The sequence below is a fragment of the Pagrus major genome, chromosome 12, assembly GCF_040436345.1.
Source record: "Pagrus major chromosome 12, Pma_NU_1.0".
NCBI classification, from domain to species: domain Eukaryota; kingdom Metazoa; phylum Chordata; class Actinopteri; order Spariformes; family Sparidae; genus Pagrus; species Pagrus major.
The window spans coordinates 9,911,018-9,925,233 of record NC_133226.1 but is presented as its reverse complement, the minus strand read 5'-3'; the positions used below and the strand labels follow the sequence as shown (position 1 = coordinate 9,925,233).

Below are 14,216 nucleotides of genomic sequence, written 5' to 3'. Positions count from 1 at the left end.
TTTAGTCACTCTTAAGCCTGCCAAGCTGTCCAGCCCTCAGTCCTTCTCTTTAGCCTTGTAAGACCGTCTTGAATTACAAGAGCTCAGTTTCTGGTAGAAGACAGTTTTGAAATTATTCACTGACAATCCACTCAGGCAGACAGCTGAAAGCTGATCAGTGAACTGTTGGGGTGGTTTAGATGATGACGACAGCAGTGGTGTATTTAATTTTGAGCTGTGACGATTAGTCTATTCAAAGTTTAGTTGACAGAAAGAAAATTCCGTCTTCTTAAATGTGTCATTTATGATAGTAAATGAACAGTACTTGGGTTTTGGACTGTTGATTCAACAGTAGAAGCAATCTTTTCCCATTTTTTGACATTCTATAGACTAAACGATTAATTGTGATTATAATTGGCAGATTAATCGATAATGATAATGGCATCACTAATTTAATTTCAGTTGGTGTAATTTACATCTCTCAACTACCAACTTTTCTTACTACTAAGAAAGTTGATTTTTTTGAGTCTCATGCCCAAAAACTGATGCTTTGGGATTGCAGGTCGGGTTGAGCATTAGTATTTGACATGTTTGGAAACCCAAAGCATTAGTATTTGACGAGTTCAGAATGAGACTCAAAAATGAACTCTCTCACATAGTGGACCTTTTTAAGTCTACCATTATAATGATGCAACATGTCATTTGTTTTACATCAAGAACAAATTGTAATAAAAAATTTGAGGTTTCCAGAACCACACCATGTTTTTTCAAGTTGAAGACACGAAGCAAACCCTGCGAACAACCCAGCTAGTGTAGCACTATCCTAGAGTTAGGTGTAAGAAGGGGTCATGTTATTGTGTTAACAATACTCGTGACAGGTTTGCCGATTAAAGATACTCCTGTCCCAAGCAAATGTCTCGTAACTCCTGCCAGACCAAAAGGTGTTGGCTAGCTTTGCAAAACTTCCTTTTTCCTATAGCATAGATGAGGTTTTTACATTCAGATTGACATTTGTCATTGGTATTTCATTCAATTTAATTTGTTTTTGGCCCTTTTAATATAAAATACTTTTTCAACTTCATCATGTTTGGTTCTTGCAAAATTCCTGGTAATCACGTCAACATTTGAACTGACTCTCTCAGCCCTCCCCATTACCTCAAACTGAACAATCTGTCAATTGGCCACTCCATCTTGCTCCATCTCCCACACTCAAGACACAACATTTAGTCCTTCTGTGCCCTACCAGCGCTGCTCCCTCGCCTCTCTATCTTCATCTCTCACCAAATATGACCATCTTTGTCAAACTGTCAGCCACCCTCCCTCTTTCATCTATTAAATAAAACCTTTCAATTCATTTTACCTTATATCACTCCTCTCTTTCCTCCCTCTGCCCTTGCATTCCCATCTCAAACCGAGTCAGACAGTTGTTATCAATCTGCCAGAGGAGACAACACGATCTAAATTTTACTCCTTGTTTTTCCTTCTCTTTTTACCGTCCCCCTTATTGCCTCCCGTCTGCTTTGACTGCATTTACATGTCGTGGTGCAGAGGTGGACTGATGCAATGATGAGACGAGTATCTCCTGAACATCCCTGCGGGGTTTCTGTCTCCTCTCTTTGTCCTTCTCACTGGCTTGAGGGTTCATTATTTTTCTGTCGTTGTTATTCAGAGTTTGTCTCTCTTAGCTTTTCAGATGAATCCTTTTTTTTATTGCCTTTGAAATTTCGTACTAGTTTTCGTTATTTGATTTGAAGGAACATCCTCTCATTGGCCATTGCAAAAAAGCCCAACGTAATCATGACATATGACAGAATGGTTATACTTGTTAATAATAAGCTTTATTTTTTTGTGTTCCATCTTATCTGATTTATGCTCAGCATGGTTCATTATTCTGACAGAAATGTGGTGTTATCGTGTACATTGTTTTATACCTTGAATATTTCCAATAACAAGTGACAACAGCTTCCTTGACATATACATTTCCCCCCTGACTTTCTGAGCATAACACAAGTTTCCTGATTTAATTTCTGACATTAAATGAACTCTTTCGGAGTCGGGGGTGAAGTTAGGCGGGCATATTCTAAGTTTTGCTTCACTCAAGCGGATCTTATTGTCACTTCTTGCTATGAATTTCTCATTGGGATCAAATACTCAGGATTTATGTGAGCCTACAGTGACATGTTTGACTTAGTTTAGTATTTAATATATATTTTTAATCGCACGGAACCAACCAATGTTTGGTTTTAAGAACAAATGTCAAAATTCAGCTCTTCCTGTTAGTAAAATGTAAAAACACACCATTTCAACTCAAGATTTGGTAGTTTTAATGTCATTCAGTTGTGAACAATGGTGCATTTGGAAATCATAAATAAGTATGAGTTGTAGCCTTGGGCCATCTTTTCTGTGCTGGTGTGATATTTAAGGTTGTTCTCATTACTCGATTGCCTAGTAAAAAATTTAAATGTCAGTTATTTCCAGCCTATCATTTGTCTCTCCAGTCTTGCCATAATGGTCAGATATCTAAAGTGTGCACAACAGCTTTCATGCATTAAATCCTCCTGTGCATGTATCTTGTGTGAGCCTGACTGGTGATTGAGTAAGGCATTGACCAATTGTTGACCCCTCCTTGTCGATCTCTTTATATAGAGGGTCAGTCTGTGGAGGATCTGTAAAGCCTCTTGTTCCTGTCAGTGTGGCTGTCTGTCTGTGTGGGAAACCAAGTAGCACACATGGCAAATTAAGGGTTTTATTTACCCAAACTTCAAGATCTATGAAAAACAAATCATTTTAACTTGAGCGTGACCACAGTGTACCACAAGGACAAAGTAAGTCAGCTCTTTGTAATTAAAGTTATAAAACTGAGGTCCAGAAATTGAGCAACAGTGAACACTGAGTACACTGAGATGACTCACACATGACTGACACAAAGAAACAAATGGGAAACATCATATGTGTTTGGCCAAATGAACACAAAAAGGGGTGAAGGGAAACATACATGAGATAAAACCAAAACAAAGGGATAACATGAACATCAGCTGTAGAGAGTTTCTCAATTTATACTCCAATGTTACTTTGCTCTATGTTCTGTCAAACTATAGATCTTATAACACACAATAAGTTAGGGTTTAAGCTGGGAGCTCTCCTATGAATCCCGATGAGTTTGTTCAGACCAATTAACTCGCCTATAGTATACTGTACATATATACTGTATGTTATATATTATATTGTTATCGGCTGATATTAGATATATACTATTTAAGTTACCTGTTTCAGTGTACTGATGTCCTTTTAGACAATCAATTGTTATCTGTTAACAAATTGTTATTCTTTAACTTTAAAATATCCTGCCTACATCACATATCTTTGTCACAAGTTTTAGAAATCTGTGTGTATGTGCCAATATATTTGATATTATGACTTTTTACTCCCCAGAAAGTATTGGTCAGGCTCTAATGCAAACATTTTAAATTTGCAGGCTACATATTATCGAACCACTGCAACTCTCCTCTTCTCTTGCGTTACAATGTTTATCCTTAGTTTTAGGTTACATGATTTCTGTCAGTTCTCCTGAACAACTACAAAACACCAGTTACACCAAATGGAGGATTTGTACATGTATTAAACTTATGCAAATTGTATGTTTTAAAATTCTCTCATCTCGCCTCTTAGCTCATTCCACCCTTGATGACTTAATTAGAGCCAGGTCAGTCGTTGTGCAGCTTGTAACACTGTAAACAAGGTAAACCTTCAAATGTATGTGCAGCACAGGTGGCCATAAGCATAAAAACAACACATTATGGTATATTCACTTACGGTGCATTTACATAAGACACAAGGTTGTGTCACTTTATAAAGCTGTATACAAACTGCTTTGCTGGCTTCATAATAACACACGCACGCACACACTCACACACACTTTTTTCCCCTTTCTTTGCAGTCTATAGCTGAAAACCTTCCTCTTTTTATGTTGTGGTATACGGCTGTACTAAACCATCTCTGTGTATCTGCCCCTCACTCTGTCCTCTGTGTTTTCATTACATTAGAGTATGACAGAGAGACCCCCACCCATCACATTAGAATAGGCAGAGAGAACAGGATCCAAGATAAAGCATCTGCTGCAGTGATGTCAGCGGACAGTTATGAAGCAGATTATGAGGCTTATAGTCTGAACTTTCTGCCTCCAGTTTGCTCTCTTAACCTCTGACATCCTCACTGTACTATCCACGTCTATTTTTCTCACTTTCACATTTCACTTTCATTGTTTTTTCACCGTTATTTTATTTAATTTGTTGTCATCCTTTAAACTGTGATGATGACTTGACCTGTCCCCTTGTGTTATAAATATTTTAAACTGTAGATGTCCGTGTGCCTCTTCGGTTGCGATCATGACTTTAAAGATGCTGTTTCAGGCCTTAACTCAATGAAATTTTAAGGTAGACAGCTATTGATTTGAACAACTAAATAGGGTGAAGATGGGACTAATATGTACTTTCTTTCGCTTAAACACTTGAGTTTACCTGATTTTCATCTCACCTTTCCCTGCTCCCTCTTAACATCTTTCTCCTTTGTTCTCTTTGTTCTCCTTTAGGTGTTGGCATCATTACCACACCATAATATTGTCTTCTATCTCATTAAAGGCAGAAGTGAAATATATATAAAAACAAAACTGCACTTTTACAAAAAAAACATTAATTTAAGACTTCCTTGTTTCCATTAGATTCATGCTGTGCTGTGATGCATTTAAATTAATTTAGTTGCTTCAAATCTCCACCCCTCACTCGGCCGGTAAACGTATCCTGCAAATAAACTGGCAGGTCAACCTGTTGTCAGTGGGTTTACCCCCCACTATGCCGCAAAGTGTAAAAATCTCTGTCTCTCCATGCTCTTTTAGCCTTCATCTTCTTAACCCGATCCCCTTGCTTGCTAATAATAGCCCCGGCTTTAACAGAATATGGGGACTGCTGGCTGGATTCATATTGGTTTTTGTGCAATGTGCAGTTCAGTGACTCCTAGGACTCTTTTTAGCCCATTAATTTATAGTAGTAACTCTGCTAGGTTAACCTTTAATTTTCTGTCTTTATTTTTGGTTTGTTTGTGCAAGGTGATGTTTTTATTCTCACACAGTTTGCTCATGCTCCAGCTGCCCTAGATTTTAGGAGTTAAAGCTAAATGTGTGAATGTTGAGATAGAAATATTGCAGGGGTGGTATCAGAAACATTTGTGTCAGAACTTAATCAGGTATGGCTGCAACTAACGATTTTTATTTTCATCATCGACTAATCTGAATATTAGCTTCTGGATTAATCTTTTAGTCTATAAAACATCAAATGATTGTGATAAATGCTTATCAGAATTTTCCAGAGCCAAGTGATGTCTTCAGATTGCTTCTTTTGTCAAAACAACTGCAAATCCTTATATTTAAGAAGCTGGAACCAGAAAATGTTTGACATTTTTGCTTGAAAAGATGACTGAAATTATCAATGAATTATCAAAATTGTTGGCAACTATAATTTTCTTTCAACAAATAATCATCTAATGGTTGCAGCTCTATAATCAATGTATATGAGCTGTATTAAATTAATAAGAGGTGCACCATGAGCTGTGCTATAAGACAGGAGGCAATATGAATTGACCTTATTCTTATAAGCTTGTTGGTGCTGAAGACTAACAGAAAGAGACAAAATGAATAAATGCAATCCAAGCTTTTGGCTAGTGGCTGCTGTGAATCCCTCCTTTTGCTGTAATCCTTTATCCCTGCAAAGAAATCACAATGCTGTGTAGACATCTGTTTGTAAAGTGCATTATGTATGGCCAGTAGACATGGCAAAGTGCCACGTCTGTCACTGTTACTGAGTAAGCTTGATAACAGAAAGAGGAGGTTACAGTAATTAGAAAAAAAATCCTCTAACTAGTAGGCTATTTAGTTTCAGAACATGTGCTCATATTGTGAAATGGGTACAAAAGTAATCCAGTGATTGAGTCACAATTTATTTTCCTTTTAAATCAAATTTAAATAAAAGGCTCCCAATGTTGTCTGGTTCAGTGTTAGTTGGTCCAAAGTCAAAAAGGTGGAAATGTGGGCTCCAGCCGAACATGACATGACGTGGCTTAACACCCCAGATAACATTCATCATTTGACAACATCTTGACTAATTACTATTATTTCTAACCCTGACTGTTAGCCTAATACTCTGCAGTTAAAGCTCTTGTCTTGTCTGTATAGTATCCCCTGAATCAGGATGTACAGCCATGATTTTAGGATTTCACCAGGATTTGGTTGCCCACTGTAGTAAAAATCCACCCAAGCTACGATGCTATAGTGTTCTGATTGGATATCATTAAAATGTGAAGATAAGTATGGAGTTTGGATATCTCTGGCTTACTGAATCAGGCTGATCTGTTGTTAGGCGTGTCTTGAAAAGACACATGCTGAGTGTTTAATTATCTCTGAGAGTCTTCTCTCACTGATCGCATTCATATCTCATCTATTTTAATCCCTATCTCTGTATTAGCTACTGTATGCTTAGCTCCCACTCCTTCTTTCTTTCTTTTTCTTTCTTTCTCTGTCTCTCTGTCTCTCTCTCTGTCTCTGTCTCTCTCTCTCTCTCTCTCTCTCTCTCTCTCTCTCTCTCTCTCTCTCTTACATATGCTTTCACTCTCCACATAAATAATTTTTGCCCGGCCTGCTAATAATTTCCAAGCTCCATATCTGGAACTGCAGAGTGGCCTGTGGGATTTGTTCTTGCTGATTTGCTTGGTTTTGTTTAGGTTTTTTTTAGGGTTATTATTTGTGTGTTCTTAGCTGGTGGAGAATCTCCTTGTGTCATCTGGAGAGTTAAAGAACTGCTGAATTGGAAAAGTACAGCTGGTGTCAAGGTCTGGAAGAAGGAGAAAATGAGAAAAAAATGTGTGTGTTTTTGTCGGTGTGCGCTGAGCGGCGCAAAGAGAAAGTATGGCAAAGAGACAAAAAGAGCAAGGGAGGGCAAGACGAGGTGAGAGGCAGATAGGGGAGAAACAAACAAGAAGAGCAAGAGCGTCTAAAAGGTGATGTTTCACATGATAGCACGTTCTGCAAAGCTGCTGCTGCACGGCAGCATCAGCAAATCTCTCCCACCTTCTACTTTTTTTTTTTGCTCTTCTCTCTCTCCTCCAGCCAAGCAGGCAGGCAGGCAGGCAGGCAGGCAGACAGGCTTTCTGGAAATAAATAAATAGCCTTTCAGCCACTGCCTCTAGAGAAACTGAGACGGGCTGCCTTGACTCTACATAAAAACAGCAACAAAATATAAAGCAAGCACAAACTCTGGTACTAGGGTTAGATTCACCTGTGGTAGGAAATGTAAAGAGGCACCATAGGATGAAGCCAGGAGGACAAATAACACTGAGAAATGTTTAAATAGCAGTCAGAATAAGTAGTTATACCTTTTCTGGCTTTTACTGCTCTTGCTGAAGTTAATGCTCTGGGATGAGTTGTCTGCTGGTGCGCTGATCATCACTTTTAAGCCCAGAGTGCACATCATTTTCTTGTTGGCTCTCCACTGAAACCTTTAGATAAAATACATTTCATAAAATTTCATTCAATCATAACTAATTTAACCACGAATACTGTTTCTTTTTAGATTTTGGACGACAGAATCATAACTTCCAGGTGTAATATAAAGGTTTTTAGTGGGTTAAGGCAATCTTATTTTGTTAGGGCTGAAGCCTTGAAACTATCTTGCACTACGACCCACTTGACAGCTGCTCTGTATGCTCCTGTTGGTTTATATAGTCATTTTCTCAGGAAGCCTAATGTTACAGCTACAATAACAGGCTGTCCCCTTTGCCAGTTAAGTTGGACTGTTAAGGTTAAACAAAAGATTGTGCTTGAAGAGAGGTATCCAAAATCTCAGTGCCTGGAGAGGTAAATGTTGACTCACTGGTATTGATCAGCAACCCTCTAAACCCCCCAATGATATGTTACTGTCACTTTGCGGTAATGTTGTAAAGAACAAATATATTTGCAGTGAATCCTGTTTGCCTGTGAGATGACTCACTGGTTTTATAGCTTCCTTACAGTCAGAATATTTTGAGCTATGTGGAAACGAAACGCCTTTGTCCTTACTTGCACTCTCATACTTACTCTGGTGCATTTTAAGTCATAAACTCGGTTTCATCAACAGTGAGAATGTGAGTCTGTCTCACTCATACAATCCTATTAACATTTAATTCTCATTTAGTATTAAAACTCAATTACATTTGCTCAAAAAAAGCTCAAAAGTCTAATTTCAAGGCATACTTTGTTACATTGTACCTATTCTGTTCTCCTCTATTCTCTAGAGTTGGAGTTTTTTGCAGTTTTTATATTCAACACTAGACCACTTCATCAGGAGCGTGACGTGGCTGTGGTAACAGCCGTTTTACAGCGCAGCAGATTTAGCTGATGTGCGTGGCACGCCAAGTTACCATGCAGTACAGCTAGTGTGGGTTTTGTGTGTGTGTGTGTGTGTGTGTGTCTGTACGAGTATGTGTAGTAGACAGGGTGAGAAGCGTGTAATAGGCTCACCTGTCCCTGGCTGCAGACTGATGGGCAGGTGGAGAGAATGGAAACCAGATGGAAAGACGGCGCGATGGAGGAAGGGGAGAAACGAATGCACAGGGCAGATAAGACTGCACTAGACTATGCCTATGGGGTGCATAGATTTTGAATTTCCACATTCTGTTTGTTTGCCTGGTGTTGTTTTGCCTGAACACCATTATAAGATCAAATAAATAGGTGGGATAGAGGGAGTAGAAGGAGGGAAATAATTGAAGAAATATTGCTGGGAGGATGAATAGCCTGGAAAAGCAGCATAGTGGAGAAATTAACTCTTGTGATATTTCACAACAAAACTGTGTCTTTAAAACACAAAAACTTTAAATTGCTAAATCTCTTTTACAGTATGATGCCATTTTCATTATACTTTACATGCTTGGAGGCCGACAAAAGCTGTGAACATTTTCAACAAGATTTATTCAATTTTAAAACCCCCTGAGGGGTTTCTTAGATTGGGCAGGATATTATCCCTTTCAAGAACACAAAGTCAAATCTTTTTGCCAAATAAGGTTTATCACTGAATAATTTTTCCACTAAGTTGAAAAGGTGGGGAGGACATGACAGATGTTATCCTCAATATCAGCATAGATCAGCTTTCTTTAGGGGTTGTGACTAGTTTGCCCAAGTATCATGGCAGTTTGTCAAATACTGAAGGAAATTAATCACCGCAATTCATGTACATGGGAGCGCTAAACACATGATTTTGTCATTATTTCCCTAAAGTTAACCACAGACTGGATGCTAACCCTGGATTTTGAAAAAGATAGTTTAAATTAGTGTCCATGTACATGTATCCTGTAGATAATGTTTCATTGATGTGTCAGATGTCTCAAAAGCAGTCACTTTTGCAAACCTAAATCCCCTGCTGACTCTTATCCCAGATCAGAGTGTTATACTCTAAACTCAGATCCTTCACTGCTCATTTTCTGTTTGATGTATTGACTAACTCCATGTTCTGTTTGACAGGGTGAAGAGGAGGATCCTGCTGACGTTTCGTCCTGTCCAAGGTGAGTTTTGCTCATTTTATGTTGATGTCTTTGCTCGAGTTCACTTGTGTTTCTGCTTTTCGATTTCTATCTAGTCGAATTTAGACTTTGTGCGCCGCTTTTTGTTATTTGTGCTGAGCAAGTTTCACGAGCCAGGGGTCCGTGAAACTCATTTCATTTTCCCTATAAATAGACAAAAATGTTGCTCTCCTTCGTTGTCTCCCCGCTCAACCGTGTAAGCGGGTAAATCTGCATCATCTTGTAAATTTGTCCTATTTGTTCACGTGAAATTTCCCCTCACAAGCCTGTGAAGACAGTTTCAGTGCTGAGCGAGCTGTATGAGATCAAATCAACAATGGGAGCCACATGTGTGAAAAGTCAAAGTAATACTGTGAAACCTGTTTAGCATATGTGAGGCAGGCTGTATATATATAGATTTAAGCCTCAGCTTCTTGAATGAGTGCTGAGATTTCAAGAAAATTCACGTCACGATTCAACAAGCAGCTGCCCTGAACCCCATGTTGAGAACCTCTGGCCTGCCTGTATGGTGGTCTCTGCTTCTCTGTCAGTAGCATGTCTTCGGCTGTATCTGCTTGCTGTGGTGACATGCGTGTGTCAGCAGTAGGACGTGTGATGTGTGTTTGTGTGCGTGGTGGCGGGCGTTGAAAGGACCCCGTGAAGTCAGATAGAGTTCCTCTGTCAAGAAATGCCAGCACTCTCTCACACACACACGCAAACACACACACACACACACACACACACACACACACACACACACACACACACACACACACACACACACACACACACACACACACACACGTCCATGGTCAGATACAGAAACGTCAGAAATACAGGCAGGCAGACGTTACACACCGGCACCCACAGACACTCTAGCGCACACACACTCATGCAGGAAATACGCAGACGGAGTGGACACACACGTAGACAGATATCCAGATTCCATGCAGGCCACGGCCATGCATTCATACTGACAGCTCAGGACTATAAGGTTACATCCAGGGAAGTCCATGTCTGCAGCAATGCTTTGAACACTAATAGTATGTGTACACACTTTTATTAACTCACAGACCTGAAGCTAAAGTTTAATGCCACTCATTTAAATCTTAAAAGAAACAGATTTATTGTTGTACATGAATGAAGGATGATATTTGCATACAGAATTAGCAGATGCAAGTTGTTGCTCACTCAGCAGCTGCAGCAGAGAAATTGGGGGGGGGGGGGGGCTTGCTGAAGGGCAGCCTGACTGTAGTCGATGAGCGTTACTCATTTACTCTTCCCCCCAGCCAGATTTCTCCCAATGCCAGTCTGGGGATTTGAACCGAGGACACAAGCCTGCTTCAGCTTCAGGCTATACCGCTGAAAAACAATGTGCTTTAATTACACCTGGATTCTTTTTTCGACGTAACTGTAATTGAGTTTAAGTTGGAGAATTTAGCCTTCCCATCGGGACGTTTGGCTCGCAGCAAGGCATATGTCATGTTGTATAATTGCGACAAACAAAGAAGTGAGATTCAGACACATAGGAGACATTAAATGAATTGGAAAGAGGTGGGAGAGTCGGGAGGCTGGGGCTCAGGAGAGTAGAGGGTCTCTCTGTTAGGGGGTGGATGTTAATGGGACTGCAGATAAATAATGTCTTAAGTCAGGTTGCTCCAGTAGTGATACATAATCCAATATCCTTGCATCTGTAATGAAGATGTTGGCTTTAAATTACTTAACTGCATGGCCTTGAGCAGGTTTATGTTGAGTTTTGAGAGCATCAGGGTGGGTACACTGACCTTTGAGTCTTGTACACGCAGCAGTCTGCAGTTTCCCCTAATATTTGGCAAATATATTATATATCATAGATGGTTTTCTTGCATTTCCTGCTATTTCTTCTAGCACAATATGGGTACCATAATTGGCTCTGGTGGTACCATATTTTAGACAAGCTTGAAGCTGAATTCGGTGTGAAGCTTTCTGAAGTGCCAGGGAAACAACAAACTGCAAGAGAAATCTGCATAAAAGAGCTGCGTTTCCTGACATTTCTTCCACTGAATGCATTCAATTTGATATTTTTAACTTGGCCACAATGCATAGTGGTTCTGCAGCTCTGAACTCTACCCTTTTTGGATTCAATGGTGACTGAAGTGACTCGTCCACACACACATTTTTAACCCAATACTTATCCATGCTGCATTCAAAGTCTCTGTGAAGTGATGCACATGTGAGATGATGCACGAAGATAAAAACCTTTGTTTCAACTTTCTCTCTCTCAGTACTGCAATCGGTGCCATTAGCATGCAGGTCGGCAAATCGCTTTGTAAACACCACCCGTGTCATCCACACTTGTACAAGTGTATGCATCTCCTGCCTGTGAGTGTGTGCGTGTGTGGGGTCGTCAGTAATGTGAGACTGTGTGTTTTGATCCCTCGGGGGTCGCCTTGTCGCCAGAATCACCCTTACACACACACACACACACACACACACACATGGAGAGAGAGAGGGTCAGTCTCTTTGAGCACACACACACACACACACACACACACCCACGTTTTAGATTAGATTGACATTGACTAGTCCACAATGTACCAGTGCCTGATTTAGTTGGAAAGGCAGTTAGGTGCAAATTGACTTGGAAATTGACTTTTAGATTTTACAATTATGACAAGTCTTTTTTTTTTTTACTTTTCTGTAAGTGCATGGAAGTGTGGGTCACTCATTCTAGGCTCCCAATTCTCTCCTGACAAGTGTGTGTGTGTGTGTGTGTGTGTGTGTGTGTGTGTGTCTGTGTGTGTGTGTGTGTGTGTGTGTGTGTGTGTGCGTGTCTGTGTGTGTGTGTGTCTGTGTCTGTGTCTGTGTGTGTGTGTGTCTGTGTCTGTGTCTGTGTCTGTGTCTGTGTCTGTCTGTGTCTGTATGTGCGCATCAGTCTGTGTGTGCATGTTACCTAAGAGCCTATTCTTCAAAAATGGATTCAAAATTACCTGAGAGCTCATCCATGTTCACTTATTATGTCAGACATCAGGATGTGTTTCTGTTCCTTTTTGTAATATCTAATATTCTTCAGTTTTTTTCCCCACAAGCACCTCTTCATAGTAACCATCATTAATAAATAGTACATTTATAGATGATTAAACTTTAGTTAATAGTTATTTCACTGTTAAGGTGCAGTATGTAAGAATTGGCCACCTGTCAAATTCATATTTTAAACACAGGAGTAGGCCTGTCACGATAATCAGTAAATCAATTAATCATACGATAAATTAAAATGAGCTCCCAACGAGACTCAGTGAACTTAGTGAACCCTGAGAGTGAAATAGTCAGACAGCGTCCAGTTTACTGATGGCGATTATGTAATTATGTAAATTATAGAAAAACGTAACTTTGTCACTTTCCAGGATGTTTGGTGGGTCAGGATCTCAATTACAACACATTATAACAGCATCCATATGATTATAAACAGACAGCTGGTACATGTTTAGATTAACAGGAGGACACCGGGGAAACAGCTCGAAAAAAAACACATACGTCATCATCATCATCACGTGTACCGTCACGCCTCCGCATCGCTACAGACAATGGTGCTAACATTGTTGCTGCAATAAGGAACCATGGCTGGCCATGGCTCAATTGCTTTGGCCACAGCCTCCATCTTTATTTATTTTGGATATTTAAAATGTCTTCACATTCCAATGTTAAATATTCTTTAGAAATAAAGGTTTATTGATCTTTGAAAGGGTGTACCTGCATTATTATGCCATTATCATTATATTAGTTGAAAAATGGTCTCAAAGCGACAATATTATCGTTTATCGCAATAATTTCTAGGACAATTTATCGTCCAGCAAAATTTGTTATCGTGACAGGCCTACACAGGAGGCGGCATATCACTAACTTGCTAACTGCTAAGGTCTCACTAGGTAGTGACATAACTATTAACTGATGTTTAATTAACTACAGATTTACCTTTAAGTGTCACCGCACCTCTTAATAGAGTTGATATTTTAAAAATAACCCACAATTATTGGAATTACTAAAATAATTGTGTTATTGTCTAAATTTGATATGTTTCAGTCAGATGATTTTAATCTAGTGTTTCATGAAATACAATAAAATTAATTCTTTATGATTTAATGAGAACTTTTGGAGGGATGGTCTCAGACACAGCTAAGTACATTAAACTTGTCCCTTTCAACCTGTCCATCCAGGACTATTTTTTCTTCAACGCGTTATATTTCCGACAGACTACAGCATGCACTGTTTGAGAGGCAGGATAGACACATTTTCCCCATGATAGTCCAGACTAATCCTACATCTCTGACCCACCACTGTCGAAATGGGAGCGATAAGGCAAGAAATAATAAACGGCCGTTGCTGTCCTGACCGTGCAGACAAGACATTATTTTGCATGATTCCAGGCTTTGTTGACAGTCCAGATGTAGCCTGTGCACACTGACAAGGCAATATTACGATCAGCGCCAGTTACCATCTCTGTGACCTAGAATTGCTGACAAGGAATAAGCCCAGGAATTGTATTAACCCAGCTGTGTCTTGACCATGCTGACAAGATGTTATTTTCGAGCCCTGTTGCTGCTGTTAGACAGCTCTGAAGACATTTCAAGATAACGCTACTGAGAGCAGTGTGTCTGCACTGTAAGATACAATTGCTGACGAGC

The 14,216-nt window shown here is 39.6% G+C and overlaps 1 protein-coding gene across 2 annotated transcripts in view; it reads left to right on the top strand.

Annotated features, from left to right (window-relative positions):
• Positions 1–14,216, top strand: part of cntfr (ciliary neurotrophic factor receptor) — a 238,751-nt gene that overhangs the window by 28,954 nt on the left and 195,581 nt on the right. For both annotated transcript variants that reach the window (XM_073478558.1, XM_073478559.1), the window contains exon 2: positions 9,518–9,558. The gene's annotated coding sequence lies outside the window, so the exon portion shown is untranslated. The remainder of the gene's footprint in view (positions 1–9,517; positions 9,559–14,216) is intronic.